This window comes from Nicotiana sylvestris, chromosome 4, assembly GCF_000393655.2.
Source record: "Nicotiana sylvestris chromosome 4, ASM39365v2, whole genome shotgun sequence".
In the NCBI taxonomy this organism is placed as follows: Eukaryota; Viridiplantae; Streptophyta; class Magnoliopsida; order Solanales; family Solanaceae; genus Nicotiana; species Nicotiana sylvestris.
In genome coordinates, this window is record NC_091060.1 from 73,639,044 (window position 1) to 73,662,706 (window position 23,663).

Consider the following 23,663-nt stretch of genomic DNA (forward strand, 5'->3'; position numbering starts at 1 on the left):
GGAAAGGGCCTAACTCTCTATTGGTTTGTAGAGAATGAGCCACGGAGTCTCCAGATTCGGTATGGTCGGTAGCATACCTCCACTTTTGATAGATTGGTGGAGTGATCTTCACTCAAGTGATCAAAATCACGTGAAAAGAGTCTTGGGTAATTTGCCATCATTATTGGATCTTCAACCAAACAAGATGCTAATCGAGGCTGCCACTCTATTTTGGTATAATGAAAGGGTTGTGTTCCATTTTGGAGACATAGAAATGACTCCCCTTCTAGAAGAAATAGGGGGATTTGCTGGGTTTCCTTGGGATAGCCCTGGTCTGCTAGCACCTAAAAATCGTACCACCAGAGAGTTCCTTAAGATGATGGGTTTGAAGAAAAATGATGATTTGGAGTGCCTGAAGAACTCTTACAGACCTTTCGATTTCCTTTATCAAAGATACGGCCACAACAACTCTTATAGTATTTTTGATGATGCGTTTTCAATCAACTTTTTAGGTTGAGTTCATCGCACGGTATTCGTGTTTACTATGTGCTTCTTGGGCATGCTGGTATTCCCAATCCAAGGGGATAAAATCCATACTAGGCTAGCCATGGTGGTCAAAACTCTAATGGATGGGATAAAGGGGCAGACATATACTATTGTCCCTATGATCGTTATATGTACCGGGCCTCGGAACGCTGTCAAAAGGGGTCCAGATTCTTTGAGGGTTGCAACTTGCTGTTAGAAGTTTGGCTATTAGAACATCTCCAAAGGGGTCAATACCGCCAAGAGTTTCCACGAAGGCCGTAGAATGACCACATAGCCTTCCATCACCCTAAAAGAATGACCTACATGCCAGACATGTTCGATTAACCTAAGGATATTGTAGGATGGGTGCAGTTTTTCAACAAGCTGATTGATGACCAGGTTCTGTGGATGTTTGAGTGGTTCCCCACCGATGAGTTCATCATAAGATCCAGAGATATACCACATTTGGTATTGATTGGGTTAAGAGGGATATACCCTTATGCTCTCCATAGAGTTATGAGACAGGCAGGTAGGAGACAAGTCATACCACGGGTTGCTAAGATGAGCCACTTTACAGCCAACTTCAAGGGTAACGCCATCCCCTATATGAACGAAGCGCAACATATGTGGACTTTGAAGATCATTATGGAGAAGGATACCATCGAGCCAGCCCGATACCATGCGGGTCACTCATTCTTTCATCCCTCATGGTTGGATAATAACCTATCTGGAGTCTTTGAGCCAAGGGTTGGTCCAGGATATAGGGTCATAGATGAGTTTGCTGAAGTGGAGGTGAAGTACAAACAGCAGCGCAAAAGAGTCCCAGAATTTGAAGCTGAGCGCATGGCGCAACATAAGGCTGACATGGAGATGATTAATGAGTGGAAAGAAAGAGCTGTTAAATCCAGCGAGAGGCTAGAATATCTGGAATACTGTTTAATGGAATTGGAGGGGAAGATGGGGAAGAGGGTCACTGACTGTCAGAATGTTGAAGGAAATGAAGGAGGGCATCTGGCAAGGGCATACCTACTACTGAACCTGCACGAGCTGGGGGAGTTGATCGACAACAGCATCTGGTCTGGAGAGGTTCCATCTGGGACCAAGTAGATTAGATTTACTTGCTTTCCTTTTAAATGTAATAAGGCCAAGTGTAATTAGCAACATTATCTTATTTAGTTTCGTTTTGGGTTGTTTATTTTTACATTAATGAAATGAGGCAAGTATTGACACTAAAATCTCTCCAAATTTATTTGTCGCTAAGCCTACCTCGGGCACAATGAGGGTTTCAAATTAGGACGTGAATGTACATCCCCGCAATATGTGTTTAAATACTGCAAACATTTCAGAATCTTTACTGACTTGTTTACCTTTTGTTTTTCTTTATTCTTTATTCCCATCCCCTAAGGTTAGTTCGCTCATAATGGCATCATCAGCATATCACGCCAAATCTATAGGTCCTCCACCTCCTCCTCATCCAAGCAATACAAAAGTAAAGGGAAAGCTAAAATGAACGACTGAGAGTGAAGAAACATCAGACGGTCGAAGTACTCCGACACCAATTGACCTAGTTTTGAGGTTGGAACAAAAGATATTGGAGCTACAAGGAGAACTTGAGTAGGTCCACAACTTGACAAACCTATCACTCACCCTGAATGTCCCCGACATCAACCAGCAAAACACAAAAAACCCAGCACCTCCCCAAAACACACCAAACCTACATCCATAAAGCCCTCATGCACCGCATCAATATGCAACCCCACCCCAAAATCTCAATCCCTTGTCGATACAACCTTTGTCACAACACCACCATCAACCAATTCGATACCTACCAACCAGCACTTATCACACTCCCCATAATACACCACAACCCATTCCTGATCCTCAAAACTCAACCAACGACCACCACTACACTCAGGCACCTGGCACTCACCAAAATAACCCTATATACGTGGAAACTATACCTCGCTTTATCTAACCAACTTCCTATACACCAGAATCTGCTGAGAATGACATGCTCATTAAAAACATAACTAAGAACTCAAGAAGTTGACAAGTCGAGTTCAGGGTGTCGAAGGAGGCAAAGGGATAGAAGGTTTGAACTATGAAGACCTATGCATACAGCCAAATGTAGAACTGCTAGAGGATACAAACCTCCCAAGTTTGAGATGTTTGACGGTACAGGTCATCCAAGGGTTCATCTAAGGATATATTGTGACAAACTTGTCGAGGTCGGAAAGGATGAAAAGATCCGGATGAAACTCTTTATGAGAAGTCTTACGAGAGATTCTTTGTCCTGGTACATCAGCCAGGATCCTAAAAAATGGTCCATCTGGGTAAAAATGGCGTCTGATTTCATGGACCGATTCAGGTTCAACACAGAAAATGCACTAGATGTTTTCTACATTCAGAACCTTAAGAAGAAGTCCACTGAGACTTTAAGCAAGTATGCTACTTGTTGGAGGTCGGAAGCAGCCAAAGTCAGTCCATCTTTGGATGAGGAACAGATGAATATGTTCTTCGTCAGAGCACAGGATCCACAATATTATGAAAGGTTGATGGTTATTGAAAACCATAAATTCTCTGATATCATCAAACTAGGAGAAAGAATCGAAGAAGTCATGAAGAGCAGGATGGTAACAAACTTTGAGGTATTACAGGCCACAAACAAGGCATTACAATCATGCGGCATATCAAAGAAAAGAGACGTTGGGGCAGTAATGGTGGCTCTCAAGGCCCAAAATCTCCACTTACAAAATCTCCACTTACATATCAAACACCTCCACCTACATATCAAACACCTCCACCCACATACCAAGCACTGCCACCCACATACAAACCCTCATCTCCTAGATACTCCCAACCAGCCACTACCTATTATACATATAATTCCCAACCATCTTATTTCCAGTCAATTCCAACTCACCAAAATTATCCAAGACCACAACCCAATTTTGACCGCAAACCACCCAGACAATACATCGCTATTGCTAAACCCATCGACCAGCTGTATGAAATGTTGAAAGACACTGGTTATGTCACCCCTATTCCCACTGTGGCACTAGAGAATCTATCCTAATGGGTGAACCCAAACAAAACCTGTGCATACCATTCCGGTATGAAAGGGCACACCATTGACGACTGTCGAACATTGAAAGGAAAAATCTAGACACTGATTGACAACAAGATTAAACAGGTGAAAGAGGTTGCACCCAATGTCCGCAACAACCCTCTCCCGGATCATAGGGATGGGAGATACATATGATAGAGACAAATGAAGAATGGGATCCTGAGGGGTCAATCGGGCTCATTCAAGAAGGTGATGACTTTAAACCTGCAGTCACACTTACTCCTATTATAGTGCAGACTCAGTCACCGATCGATGTTGATGTAGCTGCATCAGTTCCATTTGATGTAAAGGTAGCTCCACCTGTGGCCACCCTTTGTTCCATTTGAAGTGGAAGTGGCCACACCTTTCACAGTGACAGTATCAACCACACCTCCTTTCGACTCAAAAGCAATACCCTAGGATTACATTGCCGAAGCTAGGCGAAAAGGAAAGGCAAAGACGGAGGAATCTGATGTTGCGGAAGGAATGACTAGGACCGGGAGAATCTACACACCCAAATACTTGGGAGGACCAAGTAAGGATGCCACTACCAAGCAACCTGTCATTGAAATGGGACCAGATGACCTTTGGAGGAAAGTACAAGCAAGGGAATACTCCGTCATCGATCATCTGAACAAAACCCCAGCTCAGATGTCCATACTGTCACAATTGCAAAATTCAGAAGCACACAAGAATGCTTTGATAAAGGTGTTGAGTAAAGCTTATGTACTCGACAATATCATTTGCGGAGAGATGGCCAATATGGTAGGGCAGGTGCTAGAAAGTCATAAGATAATCTTCCACGAAGATGAGCTACCGCCTGAAGGGTTGAATCACAACCGAGCATTGCATATCACAGTGCAATTTAAAGACAAATTCATTTCCAAGGTCTTGATTGATGGAGGTTCAAGTATCAATATTTGTCTGTTGGATAATCTTAAAAGATTGGGCAAACGATTCCATGAAATACGGGCAGGAAGCATGAACGTGAAAGCCTTTGATGGGTCTCAAAGGGACACAATTGGGGAAATTAATCTTTTTCTATAGATGGGACGAACTTGGTTCAACGTTAAATTCAGGTGATCAACATATCAGCCTCATACAATCTTCTGTTGGACCGACCATGGATACATGTCATTGGGGTTGTGGCTTCCACACTACATCAAGTTGTGAAATTTGAATGGAACCATTATGAGGTGATCATTCACGGAGATGGGAGTAACCTCATTAACACCAGTCAAACCATACTGGTTATTGGAAACAGAAGAAGGTTAGGAGGATAAACTTATCATCACATCGAACGTGTTAATGACGTCGAGAAAGACAAATGGTGGAGTAGCAAAATAGAAAGCATACTAGCATGGTCTGGGTATGAGCCCAGTAAAGGGCTTGGGAGGAATCTCTAGGGTATTACTAAACTGATACAGCTGAAGCGTCATGGTACTACCTTTGGACTCGGATACCAGTATACATGGAAAGAGTATAATGATTGGTCATCTCCATGGCATAGACCTTATTACCCTCTCGAGCAACTAGTGCCACATCTGGAACAAGCTTTTCACCAGGCTGTGCACTTGTTTCAAAATAAATGCACGATTCATCGAGTCGTACTCGTTTGGATGTTTTATGTCTTAATCAAATGCATTGCTCTTTATTATTTATTATTATCCATATTTTTCTTTCTACATCGTTATTGTTACTTTTCCTGATGAACCGGTGACTGGGACATGTAATGAGGCAATGCACCATGAGGAAGTGATTAGGATAAAGAAGATGAGATAACTGAGGAAGTTGTCAGGGAGGTTGAAAACTTTGAGAATAAGCCTAAGTCTAACCTAGATGAAACTGAAGCAGTAAATTTGGGGAACGCCGAGACCGTCAAGGAGACTCGCATCAGCATAGACTTATCGTCGACAGAGAAAGAGGAGTACATTTGTTTCTTAAAGGAGTATAGGGACATCTTCGCATGGTCATATGATGACATGACCAATTTGAGCACGTCCATAGTGGCTCACAAGTTGCCTACTATTACCATGTGTCCTCCAGTAAAGCATAAACTCAGAAAGTTCAAACCAGATATGAGCCTGAAAATCAAGGAGGAAGTTACTAAGCAGATCAAAGCCAAAGCCCTCAAGGTGGTTGAGTACCCAACCTAGTTAGCCAACATTGTGCCAGTTCCAAAAAAAGATGGGAAAGTCAAAGTATGTGTTGACTATCGGTATTTAAACAGAGCAAGTCCTAAAGACGACTTTCCACTGCAAAACATACACATCTTGATAGACAATTGTGCCAAGCATGAACTCTAATCCTTTGTGGATTGCTTCGTAGGTTATCACCAGATTTAGATGGATGAAGAAGACGTATAGAAAACCGCTTGTATTACACCATGAGGGGTATACTGCTACAAGATGATGACATTCGGTCTAAAAAAGGCTGGGGCTACCTACAAGTAATACATGACAACCATCTTCCACGATATGAGACACATAAAAATAGAGGTGTATGTGGATGATGTCATTATCAAATCCAAGAAGGCCGTAGATCACATAACAGACTTGAGAAAGTTTTTCGACATGTTGAGAAGGTACAATTTGAAACTAAACCCCGCAAAGTGTGCATTCAGGGTTCCCGCGTGAAAGTTACTGGGATTCACTATCAGTCATTGATGGATCGAGCTGGCTCCGTCTAAAGTCAAAGCTATTCAGGAGTTACCACCACCTAGGAGCAAAAAGGACGTGATGAGCTTCCTAGGACGTCTCAATTATATCAGTCGCTTCATAGCACAGTCCACAATTATATGTGAGCCCATCTTCAAGATGCTGAGGAAAGATGCCGAAACAAGCTAGACCGAGGATTGTTAGAATGCTTTCGACCAAATCAAGGAGTACCTGTCCACACCACCAGTTTTGGTCCCGTCAGAGCCATGACAACCTTTGCTACTCTATCTATCTGTATTAGATGGAGCCTTCAGATATGTTCTGTGACAGCATGATGAGATAGGGAGGAAGGAGCAAGCCATAAACTACTTGAGTAAGAAGTTCACACCTTACGAAGCACGGTATTCTCTGCTGGAGCGCACTTGCTATGCTTTGACCTGGACGGCCCAGAAGTTGAGGCATTACTTCTGTGCCTATACCATATACCTCATATTCAGGATGGACCCTTTGAAATACATATTTCAAAAACCCATGCCAACTGGGAAGTTAGCCAAATGGCAGATACTGTTGAGTGAGTTCGATATCATCTACATAACTCAAAAGGTGGTCAAAGGACAAGCATTGGAAGACCATCTTGCTGAAAATCTGGTGGGAGGAGAATACGAACCCCTAAAATGTATTTTCCTAATGAAAAGGTGGCATTCATAAGAGAAGATATTACCGAAACATACGACGGTTGGAGGGTGTTATTTTACAGAGCTGCAAATTTTAAAGGAGTGGGCATCAGAGCAGTTTTGGTATTAGAAATGGGTCAACATTATCTGGTATCTGCTAAACTCAGATTTCCCTGCACCAACAACATGGCATAGTATGAAGCTTACATATTGGGACCCAATATGGCAATCGACATGAATATTCAGGAACTACTGGTAATCGGTGATTTAGATTTGCTTGTTCACCAGGTACAAGGAGAGTGGGCAACTAAGAATTCCAAGGTATTTCCATATCTGCACCATGTACAGGAATTGAGAAAGAGGTTCACGAAGATAGAGTTCCGGCGTGTGCCCAGAATTCAGAATGAGTTTGTCGATGCATTGGCCTACTTGTCATCCATGATACAACATCCAAATAAGAATTTCATTGATCCTATCCCAGTGAGAATTCATAATCAGTCGCGTATTGTGCTCATGTTGAAGAAGAAACAGATGGAAAACCTAGGTTCCATGACATCAAGGAGTATTTGGCAAAAGGATAATATCTGGAGCATGAAAACCACACTCAGAAACACACACACCGGAGATTGTCCAATCACTTCTTCCATAGTGGAGGAAACTTGTACAGAAGAACCCCTCAACTCAAACGAAGTTTCTAAACTACTTGAGGATATACATGCGAGGACCTGCGGCCCGCATATGAAGGGTTTTGTCTTGGACAAGTAAATACTTAGGTCCGGTTACTTTTGGATGACCATGAGGACAGATTGCGTCTAGTATTTCTGCAAATGCCATCAATGCCGAGTGCATGCCGATATGATAAAAGTGCTGCAAAATGAGCTCAATGCAACAAGCTCACCTTGGCCATTCTCCACCTGGGTAATGGATGTCATCGGTCCGATTGAGCCCATTACTTCAAACGGGCACAGGTTTATTCTGGTAGCCATTGATTACTTCACAAAATGGGTAGAGGCTGCATCTTACAAAATTGTAGTCAAGAAAATCGTCGCAGACTTTGTCAAAGATCGCATTATTTGCCGATTCGGAGTTCCCGAATCCATTGTTACTGATAATGCGGCCAATCTAAATAGTGATTTGATGAAAGCCATGTGTGAGACTTTCAAAATCAATCACAAGAATTCCACAGCCGATAGACCTCAGATGAATGGATCCATAGAAGCTGCCAACAAAAACATCAAGAAGATACTAATAAAGATGGTAGAAAACCACAAGCAATGGCACGAGAAGCTACCCTTTGCTTTATTGGATATCGCACTACAGTTTGCACATCAACCGAGGCAACTCCCTACATGCTGGTTTATGGTATCAAAGTTGTTATCCCTGCTAAGGTAGAGATTCCTTCTTTAAGAATCATACAGGAAGCTGAACTCATCGATTCAGAATGGATAAGGAGCCGCTATGAACAATTGGCCTTTATAGATGGATAAAGGATGAACGCAGTATGTCAGAGTCAGCATTACTAGAATAGAATGTCCAGAGCTTTCAACAAAAGAATCAAACCGAGGCAATTCACACCAGGACATCTAGTATTGAAGAAGATCTTCCCACATCAAGATGAAGCTAAAGGGAAATTCTCTCCCAACCGGTAAGGTCCTCATATGGTTCACAGGGTGCTAATAGGAGGAACACTCATACTTGCAGAAATGGACGGAGAAATTTGGCCAAAACTAATCAATTTAGATGCAGTCAAGAGATACTATGCTTAGATTATTTATATTTCCTCATCTGATGTAATTGAACTACGCTTGACCTGATTCCCATTTAAGAGGGGATATGTAGGCAGCCCTGTGGGTTCGGTCATATCATAATAAAATTTCCATTTTCCCCAAGATCATAAACTGGGGCAGAATTTTGAGGAGGACCCTCAAAATTCCAAAGCAAGTCCAGTTAATGCCAACATATGCCAGATAGTCAGAAATCGGTTAAGAAACTGGGGCAGAATTTTGAGAAAGGTCCTCAAAATTCTGAAGAAGGTTCAACAAGGCTCGTTACCCGCAAACGGTCGAAGGATCATCTACCAAACTAGTCCTTGCCTCCGTGTCTGCATGAGGCTAATCCTTGCCTCCATATTTGCATGAGGCCAATCCCTGCCTCCATACTTGAATGAGGCTAATCCTTGCCTCCGTATCTGCATGAGGCTAATCCTCGCCTCAGTTTGCATGAGGCTAATCCTTGCCTCCATATTTGTATGAGGCTAATCCTTGCCTCCATATTTGCATGAGGCTAATCCTTGCCTCCATATTTTCATGGGTCTAATCTTTGCCTCCACGTTTGCATGGGACTAAGCAATGTCCCTCATTGCATAAATATTGCTCTATTTAGGTATTGTCCATTTGCTTTTCAATCGGGCTAAGCTATGCCCTTCATTTAACAAGACTAAGCCTTGTCTTGTTAACATTGTATTATTGCATCTCATGGGTTGAAATATCGCCAATCTATCCAAAGGCGTCAAAGTCTAAAGGCATCATCCTCATAGCCGGAAGACACTATACCATGGCCTGAGTATCTCTCAATTTTGCATATCATTATTCAAGGGCGTCATGGTTCGGAGGCACCATATTCATGGCCTGAGAAGATCATCTCATGGCCTAGGAATCCCTAACTGAACAATTCATGGCCCAGGACATCATAGTCTGAGGACGTTATCCTTAACCGTCCGAAAACAATTTTCATGGTCCGAAGGGAATCTACATCATGTTTAAATTTTTCCACAAAAACATGTTTGTAGCATATCTTTATCTGTAGGTGATCAGTAAACAACCGCTATCCCATCAGGAGTGACCTCGCTCCAATTCCTTCGCTATCTCAAACTAGACTATTCCCCATAACCACTCTTGCACTTATCCCGCAATTCCGTGTTCGTTCTTGTAATGACTTCATCGGAACATTCCGCTGATGGATCCAGAACTACACATGGATCAATTACTGTAAAACCAGGGATATGTAGGAAGCTCAAAGACCAAAGTTCGGCCTCTATCTTTCAAAACATCACATTCTGCCAAAATTGACCATCATTTCTTTACCTAGAAACTCTTTCATCCTTTCCAGGTAAAGAGTGGAACCTGTTGATACCTAATTTTTCCCCAAAATATTTTCAAAACTATGCCTTGGCATCAATTAGTATTTTTCAGACAATTTATGTATTTTTAAAATATTTTTATTAATTTATCCCAGTATTTTATTTATAAAACAATCATTGATTACATCACAAATATTTTTATAATAATTTTGTGGATTAATTTTATCATTTGCATTTGTACTAAGTTTCAATTATTGCACAACTAGCCACATTTGTATTTTTAGGTTGCAATTATAATTACTTTATAATTATAGCCTATGCATGGATTATTACATTATGTTGCTAGAAAATAGCCTTTTATATTTTTATAATATTAAGTATTATTTTAAAATATTTCCATGGATGAAAATCATTTTTTACAACCTATTAGCTATTTATAAAATTGTTTTTCAATTAAATAGGTATTTAATAAATGACCTTCTTATTTTCCGGATTTAGCTTAAATTAAACAATTCAAACCCCTAGCCCACCACGACCTGGCTCCAAACCCTCTAAATCCTAGATGTTGATCATAGAGGTCAACGACCACATCACTTCTTACCAAATTTAACCAAACGACCCCCCCCCCCCAAACCTAGCCATTCTCACCAAACGGCCACCCTGAAACCCTCTCCTCTACTCTGAGACCTAAACCTAACCCTAGCTGTGCCACCCAAAATCAGCCCTAATCACTTTAATCCCCGTCTGATCTATGGCTTCCCATGGCTGTACAAGGACGCTATTTGTCTCATATCTCCCTTGGTAGCCCGATTGTGTGGTTTCGTGGAAGGAGTTCAAAAAAATCTGGTCTAGATCTCGTTTTAAGAGCTTCAAAAGCCCGTCTATGGTCTATGAATGCTTTCTATCAAATTTTCACAACTCAAATTTTTTATTCAGAGGCCAGATTCTCTTTACCCTTATTTTCTTTATTGGTTAATCGATTTTTGAACATTTTGTTATATTAGGGTTTCTTTTCTAGTTGTTTGTTGGTCGAACCTCTGAGTATCTTAAGTATTTTCAAACTTCAATGGCTATTCTTTTAGGTTCTTTTACCTTTATACTACTAACCAATTTACAAGCACTACGCTACTTCAGGTTTCTATTTCTATAGATTTTTGTTGTACGAATCTCTGTGTGTTGACATGCTTTCAAGTTTTTCATGGATTTTTCCTTCTTTAAGTGTTTTCAAATTAGGGTTCTTACCTGACTCCTCTTCTAGAAGTTTTTTTTACTTTCATTATTTAATCAGTTCATCTCTTTACGTGTTTTGTTAACTTCCGTATGTATGAACCCTAGATGTTCTGATGGTAACACTGATTTCTTCAGTTATGTTTCTTTATGTGAACTAATCATATTAACTAACTCTATTTAGGGCTTTGAGTGATTTTCCTGTTAAATCAAGTATTCTTGGGGATTTTGTCGTTTAATTGATTTCTATTTAATTTGAATGATTTTTTCTTGGTTAAAATCAGTATTTTTCGGAATTTTTACTTATTTCCATATCTATGACTAATTATACTTTCCTTAATTATTTATCAGTCGTGGGGATTTGATGGACTCCTTATATGGTTTGGTGTTGATTTATTACCTTGTTTGAGTCCCAATTCTGACAGTTAATTAATTTCCCCCAATTAAGGGGTGTACTCCAGACTCCTTTATAGGAATTGACTCTTTGATTGACTAATTGCTCCTAATTGATTGAACTATGATTCTTTACCTAATTTGTTGTATTACCTAAAGTGCTATATATACACTATCATTATGCTCCATCAAGACACCAACATTTGAGACAAGATCAAATGTCACACTTGGACACACTTGGACACAAATGTCACAATAAATCTTGAGCATTTGAGACTAGTGAAGGCCTAGTATACCATGATTTGCTTTGGGCCTACTTCAGGCTCCCTATATCTTAATTTCTATTATATTTATGTATTTTATTCAATCATTGGTCTGTAATAATTAATTATAAATAGATATTGGGATGACTAATGAAAGGGAGGGTAGTTATATAATGTGGATAAAGTTGGGTAGATAACATGCCTATAGGTTTTACTTTGGTTCAAATATGTTTTTTTAGATAACATGCCTATAGGGTTTTGCTTTGGTTCAAATAAATTCTTCCTGCTTTACTTTACATGATTAGACACCAGGCCTTTAGGGAATAAAATATATTCAAATCTGTCATTTTAGAAATCATGCCTATAGGATCTAAAATCAGTTTTAATTAGAACTCATGCTTATAGGTTCTGAATCAATTTAATTAATTATCATACTCGCTTCTTTAATAGTCTTCGATGCTGTGTTAATTACTATTACTAGAAAGCATGCCTATAGGATAAAAGACATTAAAAATGTCTTCCCAGAATTGTGACTGCATATATACACTTAGGAAAGCCTTAGGGCGTTAAATAACTTTGAAACCAGTTCTGTTTATGTGTGAAATTATCCAGACTTAACAAGCTATAAAACTAGTAGGCAAACTGGTTAGGATTCTGCCACTTTCCTTATCATATCCTGAATCTGTAACATTCATCTAGATACCATGTTGTTGGGATCTCTGAACATTCTTCAAAACCTGTGTTTTAGACGTGCTATTTGTTTGCTTATATACATGCGGAGGTAAATGTGAGCCTTCTACCTGCTTGTCCTTATTTGCTTATCCTATATTATATTTGCTTGTCGCCTAAATTTTTACCTTTTATAAACTTTAGGTTGTATAGAACTTTCTATATTTAGAGGTCCCAAATTCCTCCAGGACCATAAGGAAGGGACGAGTAGCAGCACGCTTAGAGGTCATTAATTAAACTAGCTTATATAGCCACTAAGGGGAGGGTAACGAGTAGTAAAAGGATATGATGACTTGCGCGTTAATGTCACGTGTAGCCCCTCTCATTGAGGAGTGATTACTGGGCATTGCATAGGTATGATCCTGTAGGTTAATTAACTTAGGACTTCCCTTTCCCAAATTCCATATACATTTAAACTTCCATTTATTTACGTACACATAAGCTGTCCAAATCTCTTTACCTTCATTATTTAAACTTCCTTTATCATATATGCATTTAGATGGGGAAAGCCACTTTATTTTCAAATACTTGCTTGCTTGTTAATTGACTAATTCATATAGTTTATATTCGGCCGGGACCCACTGTTATGCACTGCAAGGGGTGCCTAACACCTTCCTCTTAAGGTTATTTCGAGCCCTTACCCTAATCTCTGGTAATGCCAACTAGTTACATGAGTTAAACTCTTTAGGTGCCCTAACGCATCATAATCCGTTAAGTTACTACTCTTCAAATACCCAATTCCCAAAAGGAAACGAGTTGTTCCCCCATGAATATCAAAACCCGGACTTCCCGAAAGAAGGGAAAAAAGGGGGGTGCGACAATACCCTCAGCACTAAGCTTAGAAGAGTTACTTATCTTAAACAAGCCAATTCTGACACCGAGCAAGCCAAGCGATGCTCCATGAATCCCATCATGCCCGTTCCGACCGCTAAATGGCTCGAAACTAATTAAAAACAACTCAAATACATCATACAATGATAAAAGAACCGATCCCAATCGAAAAGGTCCAATCTTTAATCAAAAGCCCAAAATCAGCCAAAAATCCCAACCTGGGCCCGCACCTCGGAACCCAACAAAACTCACAAAAATTATCAACCCATTTAATTACGAGTTCAACCATATTAGTTTCACTCATATCCGACTCCGAATCGGTATTCAAAACTCAAAAATCCATATTATGAAACTTTAGGCCGAAACCCCCAATTTTCTTCTTTAAAATTCATCAACTAAAAGCTAAAATTGAAGATAGAGTCATCAAATATAACCAAAACCGAGTAAAGAATACTTACCCCAATTCATATGCTGAAAAACACCTCGAACAATTTCCCAATTCCGAGCTCCCCAACTCAAAATATGTGAAATGCGTAAAACATTCATTTTAACATTGTTCTGCCTCGTTTCTTGCGGTAAAAGATCTCGAAACTCATTTTTGATACCTCCAATGGATTCCTTGTGAAATTAGAGTCAAGTTAGGCTCTTTAATCACTCTATTTGACCTTATATTGAATGAGATATGTTGGTTTCAATATTTGGAAATAGTGCAGATTTTTAAATACGCAATAGTGACAATTTCGCAATTAATCTGAAAATTTTGGCAACCCAATTCTTAGTATAATGACCATAAAATTCACATACGGTGTCAAAATTTGACGATTCTTTTTGCTATGGCTTGTAAGTGATACAGATCTAATTCTTCAATAAAATAGAAATCGGAGATCATTTGTTCAATGTGGTACCATTTATGCTCGAAGAAACGACGTCGAAACATAAGAAAAACGAGCGCAACACAACCCAAACCTATTCGAAACTCACCTGAGCCCCTCGGGACCCCATCTAAACATACCAAAAAGTTTCATATCATAATATAGACCTACTCGAGGCTTCAAAACACACATAACAATATCGAAATAACGAAATGCACCTCAAGTCAAACTTAATGAACTTTTGAACTTTCGACTTCCAAAAACTCACGCCGAAACACATCAAATCAACTCGGAATGAACCCAAATTTTGCACACAAGTCCTAATACATCATATAGAGCAATTCGTGCCCCTAAACTATCGAGAAAAGTGCAAATGCTCAAAATAACCGGTCGGGTCGTTACAGCAAGCCATGAAATGATTTTATCAAGCCCTAATAATGGTGCCTCTAAACCATGACCCTTTTGAGTAATGATGTGCAATATTGAGAGATCCTCAGGCCATGACATGGTGTCTTCAGGCTATGAGGATGATGCCTTCGGACTATGGCACCTTCGGATAGATGGCGATGTTTCAGCATATGAAATGCAGAGACATGATGATGGATCATATAAGCGAAACAAGACAGAGCTTAGTCTTGCATAGGATTAGGACAAAGCTTAGCCCCGGGAAAGGAAAAATAGTGCTATGTTTCAAGTAGCATAGCATTCGACATTAGACAAGGAAAGGTAGAGCTTAGCCTTATGCAGTTGGGGAGGCAGGGCTTAGCCTCATGCAAGAAGAGGAGACAGGGGTTAGTCTCAAACCATGGAAGGCAATGCTTAGACTTATGCAATTAAGTAGGCAGGGCTTATCCTCATGCAAGAAGAAGAGAGAGAGCTTAGTCTCAAGGAATGAAAGGCAGTGCTTATTCTTAAGCAACTAGAGAGGCAGGGCTTAGCCTCATGTAAGAAGAGGAGATAATACTTAGTCTCATGTAGTGGAAGGCAATGCTTAGCCTTATGCAATCAGTGAGGCAGGACTTAGCTTCATGTAAGAAGAGGAGACAATGCTCAGTCTCATGCAGTGGAAGGCAATGCTTAGCATTATGCAAATAGGGAGGCAATGCTTAAACTCATGCAAAATGGAGACAATGCTAGGCTCATGCAATGGAAAACAATGCTTAGCCTTATGCAAATAGGGAGGCAATGCTTAGTCTCATGCAAAATGGAGACAATGCTAAGTCTCATTAAATAAAAGGCAGTACTTAGCCCTATGCATTTAGGGAGGCAGGGCTTACCCTCATGCACAAGAGGAGACAAATGGAAAAGTAAGGTATTTCTTAGCTGAAGATGTTCATGCTAGATAATTTGTTGCCTTGAGGGTCGTGTTTTGATGTATCTATGAGTATCGTTGCCTTATTGCACCTACATTCAAAGAAATATTTGTGAGTTCTGTGGGGGAAGGTCGGTTCGTGTCTTCGTCTGCTTGCATTTCTTTGCCTCGCTCCAGAGGTCCTGTTTGAGTTACCCTAGGTAACATCTGGCTGCCATAGAGATAAAGTTTTGAAAAAATATGCATGCACTTGATAAATATAATTATTTTAAAACACAGTGGTATGTAATATCTAGTAAATTAGATGAACCAATGCGTGTGACACTTTTAGTGACATTGCGACTTCTTTGTACTAGAATTTTGAGGGTGGCCCAGTTTAATAAGTGATTCTTCGGTCGTTCTGCATATGACGAAGTTTGCTGGATTTGTTCTATAATTTTGAGGGTCCTCTTCAAAATTTGGCACCAGTTACTTAGCTGATTCTCTGACAGTCTTGCATATGATAACGTCGGCTGGACTTACTCCGGAATTTTGAGGGTCCTCCTAAAAATTCTACCCTAGTTTGTGGTAAAATTGAAAATTTTATTGAGATGTGACTGAACCCACAGGGCTGCCTACGTATCCCCTCTTAAATGGGAGTCTGGTCAAGCGTAGTTCAGTTACATCAAATGAAGAAATGTAAATAATTTAAATATAGTATCTCTTGACTGCGTCCGAATTGATAGGCTTTGGCCAAACTTCTCCATCCATTTTTGCAATTATGAGTGCTCCTCCTGTTAGTACCCTGTGAACTATGTAGGTCCTTTGCCAATTGGGTGAAAATATTTCTTTGGCTTCATCTTGATGTGGGAAGATTCATTTCAACACATGCTGCACCGGTGTGAACCTTCTGGGTTTGACTCTTTTGTTGAAAGTTGTAGACATTCTATTCTGATAAAGTTGACCATGACATATTGCATTCATTCTTTTTCCGTCGATAAGAGCTAATTGTTCATAGAAACTCCATATCTATTCTGTATCACTGAGTTCTGCTTATTGTATAATTCTCAAAGAAGGAATTCCGACTTCAACGGAAATGACAGCTTCAGTACCGTAGACCAACATGTAGGGAGTTGCGCCGGTTGATGTGCAAACTATGGTACGATACCCCAATAAGGAAAATGGCAATTTCTTGTGCCATTGCTTGTGGTTGTCTAGCGTTTTCCTCAATATTTTCTTGATATTCTTCTTGATAGCCTCCACGGCTCCATTCATTTGAAGTTTGTATGATGTGGACTTCTTATGCTTGACCTTGAAGGTTTCATACATAGCTTTCATTAAATCGTTGTTGGGGTTGGTAGTATTGTCAGTAATGATGGATTTTGGTACCCCGAATCGGCAAACAAGATCATCCTGGACAAAATCTGCGATGACTTTATTGGTTACAGCCTTGTAAAATGCAGCCTCAACCCATTTTGTGAAGTAGTTTGTGGCTACTACAATGAACCTGTTCCCGTTTGAATTAGCGGGCTCGATCGAACCAATGACATCCATTCCCTAAGCAGCAAAATGCCAAGGTGCATTTGTTGCATTGAGTTCATTTGGTGGTACCTGTATCATATCTACATGTATCTGATAGTGGTGACACGTTTGGACATACCCGATGCAGTATGTTTCCATAGTCATCAAAAAATATCTTGTTCTTAGTATCTTCTTGGCTAGAATGAAATCATTCATCTGTAGCTCACAGGTTCCGGCGTGTATCTCCTCGAGCTGTTTAAAAGCTTCTTTGGTGTGGACACACCATAATAACCCTAGGTCTGGAGTCCTTCTATATAGAATTCCTCCACTTTGGAAGAAATGATTGGACAATCTCTAGAACATGCATTTCTGAATATGATTTGCATGCTCCGGTTATTCTCCTTTTGCCAGGTATTCCTTGATATCATGGAACCATGGATTCCCATCCGTTTCTTCTTCAACATGAGCGCAATAATCTCGCTGATTATGGATTCTTACTGGAATAGGATTGATGAAATTCTTGTACGGATGCTGTATCATGGAGGACAAAGTGGCTAGTGCATCTGCGAACTCATTCTAGATTCTCAGAACATGGTTGAATTCTATCTTTGTGATTCTTTTCATCAACTCTTGCACATGGTACAAATATGGCAATATTTTTGTATTCTTGGTAGCCCACTCTCTTAGAACCTGATGTACCAGGAGATCTGAATCACCAGTTACCAGTAACTCCTAGATATTCATGTCAATGACCAAATTGAGACCCATGATGCAAGCCTCGTATTCTACCATGTTGTTGGTACATGGAAATATGAGCTTTACGGATACTGGATAATGTTTCCCTGTCTCTGACACCAAAACAGCTCCAATACCTACTCCTTTGAAATTTGCGGCCCCATCAAAGAACATTATCCAACCGTCGTAGGTTTCTCTGGTATCTTCTCCTACAAATGACACTTCTTCATCGGAAAAGTACATTTTTAGTGGTTCGTATTCTCCTCCTACAAGATTTTTCGGAAGATGATCTGCTAATTCCTATCCCTTGACCACCTTCTAAATCACATTGACAATGTTAAATTCACTCAACAATATCTGTCATTTTTCTAGTTTCCTTGTAGGCATGAGTTTTTGAAAGATGTATTTTAGGGGATCCGTCCTTGGTATGAGATACATAATGCAGGCACAGAAGCAGTGCCTCAATTACTAAGCTATCCACATCAGGGCATATCAAGTGCATTCCAACAAAGAATATCATGCCTCATAGGGCGTGAACTTCTTACCCAGATTGTATATGGCCTGTTCCTTTCTTCATGTCTTGCCATGTTGTCCTAAGACACAACCGAAAGCTCCATCTAGTAGGGCTAAATAGAGTAGAAAAGGTCTACTAGGTTCCGAAGGGACCAAGACTGGTGGTGTGGATAGGTATTCCTTGATTTTGTCAAAGGCTTTCTGACATTCTTCAGTCCATTTTGTTGAAGCATCTTTCTTCCGCATTTTGAAAATTGGCTCACAAATCACGGTCGATTGTGCTATAAATCAGTTGATGTAATTGAGACGCCCCATGAAACTCATCACATCTTTCTTGCTCTTTGGAGGTGGCAAATCTAGGATACCTTTGACCTTTGAAGGGTCCAAATCAATCGACTGACGACTGACAATTAAACCTAGCAATTTTCTAGTAGGGACTCCAAAGGCACACTATAGGATTCAATTTCATATTAAACCTTCGAAGCCGATTAAAGAATTTCCTCAAATCTACTATATGATCTACACTTCTTCTAGATTTGATAATGATGTCATCCACGTATACCTTTATTTCTTTGTGAATCATGTCATGAAAAATAGTCGTCATGGCTCTCATGTAAATGGCTCCAGCATTCTTCAGGCCAAGCGACATCATTTTATAACAATACACCCCCCACTGAGTGATAAATGCTATTTTCTCGGCATCTTCCTCATCCATACAGATCTGATGGTATCCCACGAAGCAATCCACAAAGGATTGGAGTTCATGCTTGGCACAGTTGTCGATCCGTATGTGTATAGTGGGTAACGGGAAATAATCTTTAGGACTTGCTTTGTTTAAATATTTATAGGTGACATATACTTTGACATTTCCATCCTTCTTCAAAACTTGCATGATGTTGGACAACCAAGTAGGGTATTCAACCACTATGAGAACCTTAGCTTTGATTTGCTTGGTGACTTCCTCTTTAATTTTCAGACTCATATCAGGCTTGAACTTTCTGAGTTTCTACTTTACATGCGGACTCATCGGATTGATAGGTAATTTATAAGCCATTATAGACGTGCTCAAACCAGTCATGCCGTCAAAGACCATGCAAAAATGTATTCATACTCCTTCAGGAAGCGGGTGTATTCTTCTTTCTTTGATACTGACAAGTGGATACTTATGCAGGTTTCTTTGACTGTTTCAGAATCTCCCATGTTGACTATCTCGGTTTCGTCCAAATTTGACTTAGGCTTATTCTCAAAATTTTCCACCACTTTGATGATTTCCTTAGGGATTATATCTTCTTCTTCTATTCCATCTGAATCACTATCCCTATGTGGCATTGTCTCATTACATGTCACAGTCATCGGTTCATCAGGGTAAGTAATAATAATGTTGTAGAGAGAAAAATGTAAATGATAATAATAAATACTAAAATAGCAATGCATTAAATAAAATAGAATACTGAAAATGTCTTAAATTCTTAAAATTGCTTAAAATATATCATGCTAATTGCCAGGCTACCCAAGAACTCGACAGGCCCGAAATGGTGTAACAGTCCAATACTTGATAAAAGCCTCTTTCTCCATGGTCTGAATGGTAAGGTCCTGTCCCTCCTCCTCCTCGACTATTGTATTGCAGTCCATGTCTTCATTGTTCAGAAATAGATTCCTTAGTCCAACTAAAGCCTCATCTTCCTTAGATCCCCATATCACGTCAGTTTGTTGAAATGTTTGGTGCAAATGCGATATTGGTTGTTGTAGTGAGTAATAAGTATCATGCCATGGTGGCAACTAATCATCGTACTCCTGCCAGGTGTACTGATATCCAAGTCCAAAGGTGGTACCGTAAGGTTTTGGTTGTATTGGCTTAGTGATACCTTGGAGATTCTTGCCAAGACCTTTACCGGATTCATACCCTGTCCTTAATAGTATGCTTTCAATCTAATTACTCCATCATTTTTCTTTCTCTATTGTTGTGTACGGTGAAATTGGGGGGACCAATTTCTCGTTGACAAAGTGCTTTAGGAGATAGCCTCGGAGGCTCAAGACCTCGAGCTGGATACTCCCCTTAAGATTTGTCGATACCTACACCGGGGATACCATTGGCCGAAACCCCGACGAGCATGGGAGGCCTCCAAAAAGTGCATCCGAACTCGGTTATGTCTACCTGGGTAGCCTAACACTGGCCTAGGTATACGTCATAAAGCTAGTTAGTTGTCCCATCTCGCTTCCTTTATCACTCAACGTATCTTGTACTAAGTTTGGATTCCCCCTCTTATAAAAGGGGAGTCGTTAACACTCTGTAAGCAACAAATCCAACCATTCTACAATAGATCAATAATATCTCTCTCTTTTTCTCTCTAACTTACTCACTCGAGGTTATTCTTTCCATTTATTGCTTTCATACTTGTTCTTCATTTATTGGTTGATATTGGCCATAAAGAGCCCTCCTTAATTATATCTTAACTGTTACCCCCGATAGCTCGAGCTCGAGCCGGGTATCGACCTCGAGGCGTTTCATCGATCAGTCTGAAGCTCGAGTGGCAAACTCCTCGGTCTGATTACTGTCCTATTTTAACTTGTATTTCGTCATTAAACTTCATACGCCTAGCATCACCTGCTCTAACGACTAGCATAAAATAGATCACGTATTTTTAGAGTCTTATTTACAAATTTAATTATTGTTACCATTTTCACGGTAAACAGTTTGGTGCCCACCATGGGGCTAAAATAATAGTGATTATTTTCTTGCTGGTTTCATTATACAAACATAAGTTATCTTTCACGCTTTTTCTTTTCCAAGATGTTTTTATTTCAAGTAAAAATGTCTAGCTCGGTAAACAGAGTTGAGAACAACTACCTTGAAAATCACGGAGAAAACGGTGTGGCTATTTCAGGCGTTGGCGCGCGACCACAGAACCCCGATATCGCACAAAGACCGATTCCAGTGGACACGGGTTCGTAAGACGCACAACAAGTCAATGAAACCTCACACACCGATAGAAGCATACAACATGGCGACCAACAGGAAGCCCAAAAGACCCCGACCCGGGAAGTGAAGCAAGTTAGTCTTCATGATATTTTGAAATGTTGCAGGCACAACAGTTAGCTATCGCTCAGTTGCAAAGCCACCCGAAGACTCCCAGCACAGTAGCACTGGAAACTACTCCCCCGGCCGAACAGGTACCGGAGAGGTTAAGCAACAACGAATCAGTAGCTGATCCTGCCATCGTGAAAATGCTGGAGGACCTCTGCAAAAGGATCGAATCAGGCGAGAAAATGGTAGCAGCTAACAATAAGAAGGTCAAAACTTATAACTTCAGAGTCGACCAAATCATGGGCGCGCCCCTGGTCTTGAAGGGTATAGATTCGAGGAAGTTCTTGCAATAGTCGTTCCTAGAGGAAGCCGATCCGAAACCCATTCGAAAGAAGTTCGAAAAGACAGAACTCCCAAGGTACAACAGGACCTCAGATCCCAACAAACACATCACTTCCTATACGCGCAGTGAAAGGCAATGACACACAAGACAATGAGATCGAGTCCATCATATTGAAGAAGTTCAGAGAAAGGCTCTCGAAGGGGGCCACGATGCGGCATCATAGCCTAGCCCCCAACCCCATAAACATACCTATCCTATTGGCGGATTCCTTCATGAAGGCACACACTGGTGCCATCGAAGCAACGATGAGAAAGCCTGAAACATCCGAGATTGAGCAAAGGGAGAATGAAATGTTGCTAGAATTCACATCTCGTTCCCAGATGGAACAAACCGAACTACCCCCTGCCTCAGACGACCGGGCGGTGCACTCTTTCACCCAAAGCCTAAATGAGAAAAGCCCGGTGATTTCAAGGCAATTGAAACAGAACTTGATCGGGTATCCAGCCAAGACCTAGTCAGACACCCTCATCTGGCACCAGTCGCAAATCACGATCGTGGATGACTAGTTGGGAGCCCCCACGGGCTCATAGTATACCCAAGAAGGATCCTGGCAAAGAAACCGATGCCGAACAAGGAGGGATACCGGTCGTACGCCGTAGACAGGAGGAATACCCCGAGACATAAACTACCTCGCTACGATCGGAGAATGGATCGAGGACAATATCCTCGATGAATCATCAACAAAGCCAGATTCAATAGGGACACAAGGCTAGTGAGGGTGCCTCGCCCATCATGATACAATTTCAACATCGTTGTATCAGACATCATGTTCACCGTCAGCAAAACCGGGGACGCTAAAGGGCCCAAGCCTATTCAGTCAAATCCCTCTCAGAGGAATCATAGCTTGGTGTGGGAACTATATAATACACACGGCCATGGGGCTGAAGATGGCCACCAGCTCAGAAGGAAAAAAGCTAAGCTACTCAATAAAAATCACCGCCGAGAACTGTCGAGCGATCGGGATCAAGTTCAGTTCCGAGTAATGAAGACGGTCGAGAAGAACAAAGCAAATGGGCCGCGACATGTTACCTTGATAGTGGAGGGTAAAAATGCCTGTCACCAGAGAAAAACAAATCTAGGGATGTATTCCCAAGGACTCTCTCATATTCAGCAAAGAGGATACTAAGACCGTGTCTCAGCCTCACACCAACGCACTGGTAACCTTCTTCCTCATTCGATACATTTCAAATAAAATATGTGCTCATGAATTCAGGTGGCTCAATCAACATTGTCGGGCTAAGGATGATAGGGCAGCTCGGACCGCCAGACCAAATCACGCTCGCCTCTAGAACCTTTGGCGGATTCCACACGACGATCGAGATGACATGAAGAAATACCATTCTCTCAGTTAGCACGGCTGGCACAGACCGGAACGCCAAGTTCCTTATCATCAAAGGAGGCACAAGGCATGAACGCCTTATTCAGATGACCGCAGACACACTGTGTGAAGGTAGTGTCGTCCCCCATTCGCCAAAGGATGAAATTTCCTGCAACACACGACAAGGGGAATTTTCGCGTCACATAACGTATCGTCGGCACCAATATCTCCACTCTCAAAAGAGTCAAAGGGTAATCAAACCATGTCTTCGGCCAAGCTCGATTAAACACAGCGGAGGGTTGTACAAGAGTCATCGCTACAAAATAGCAGTGACATATCGGGCCTAGAAACATCGCCTACGTACCCCGCGATATGGTAAAACCACCTCCCTCCTTCTTTATTTTACACTAACCCGAATGCAGACACCCAACCAAGGTGTTCGGAAGTGTTAACCGTACCCGAAGATCCCAAAGCATTAATGGCACCCATCGCACTCTTTCCCCTTACCCGAGCTTTCGCCCC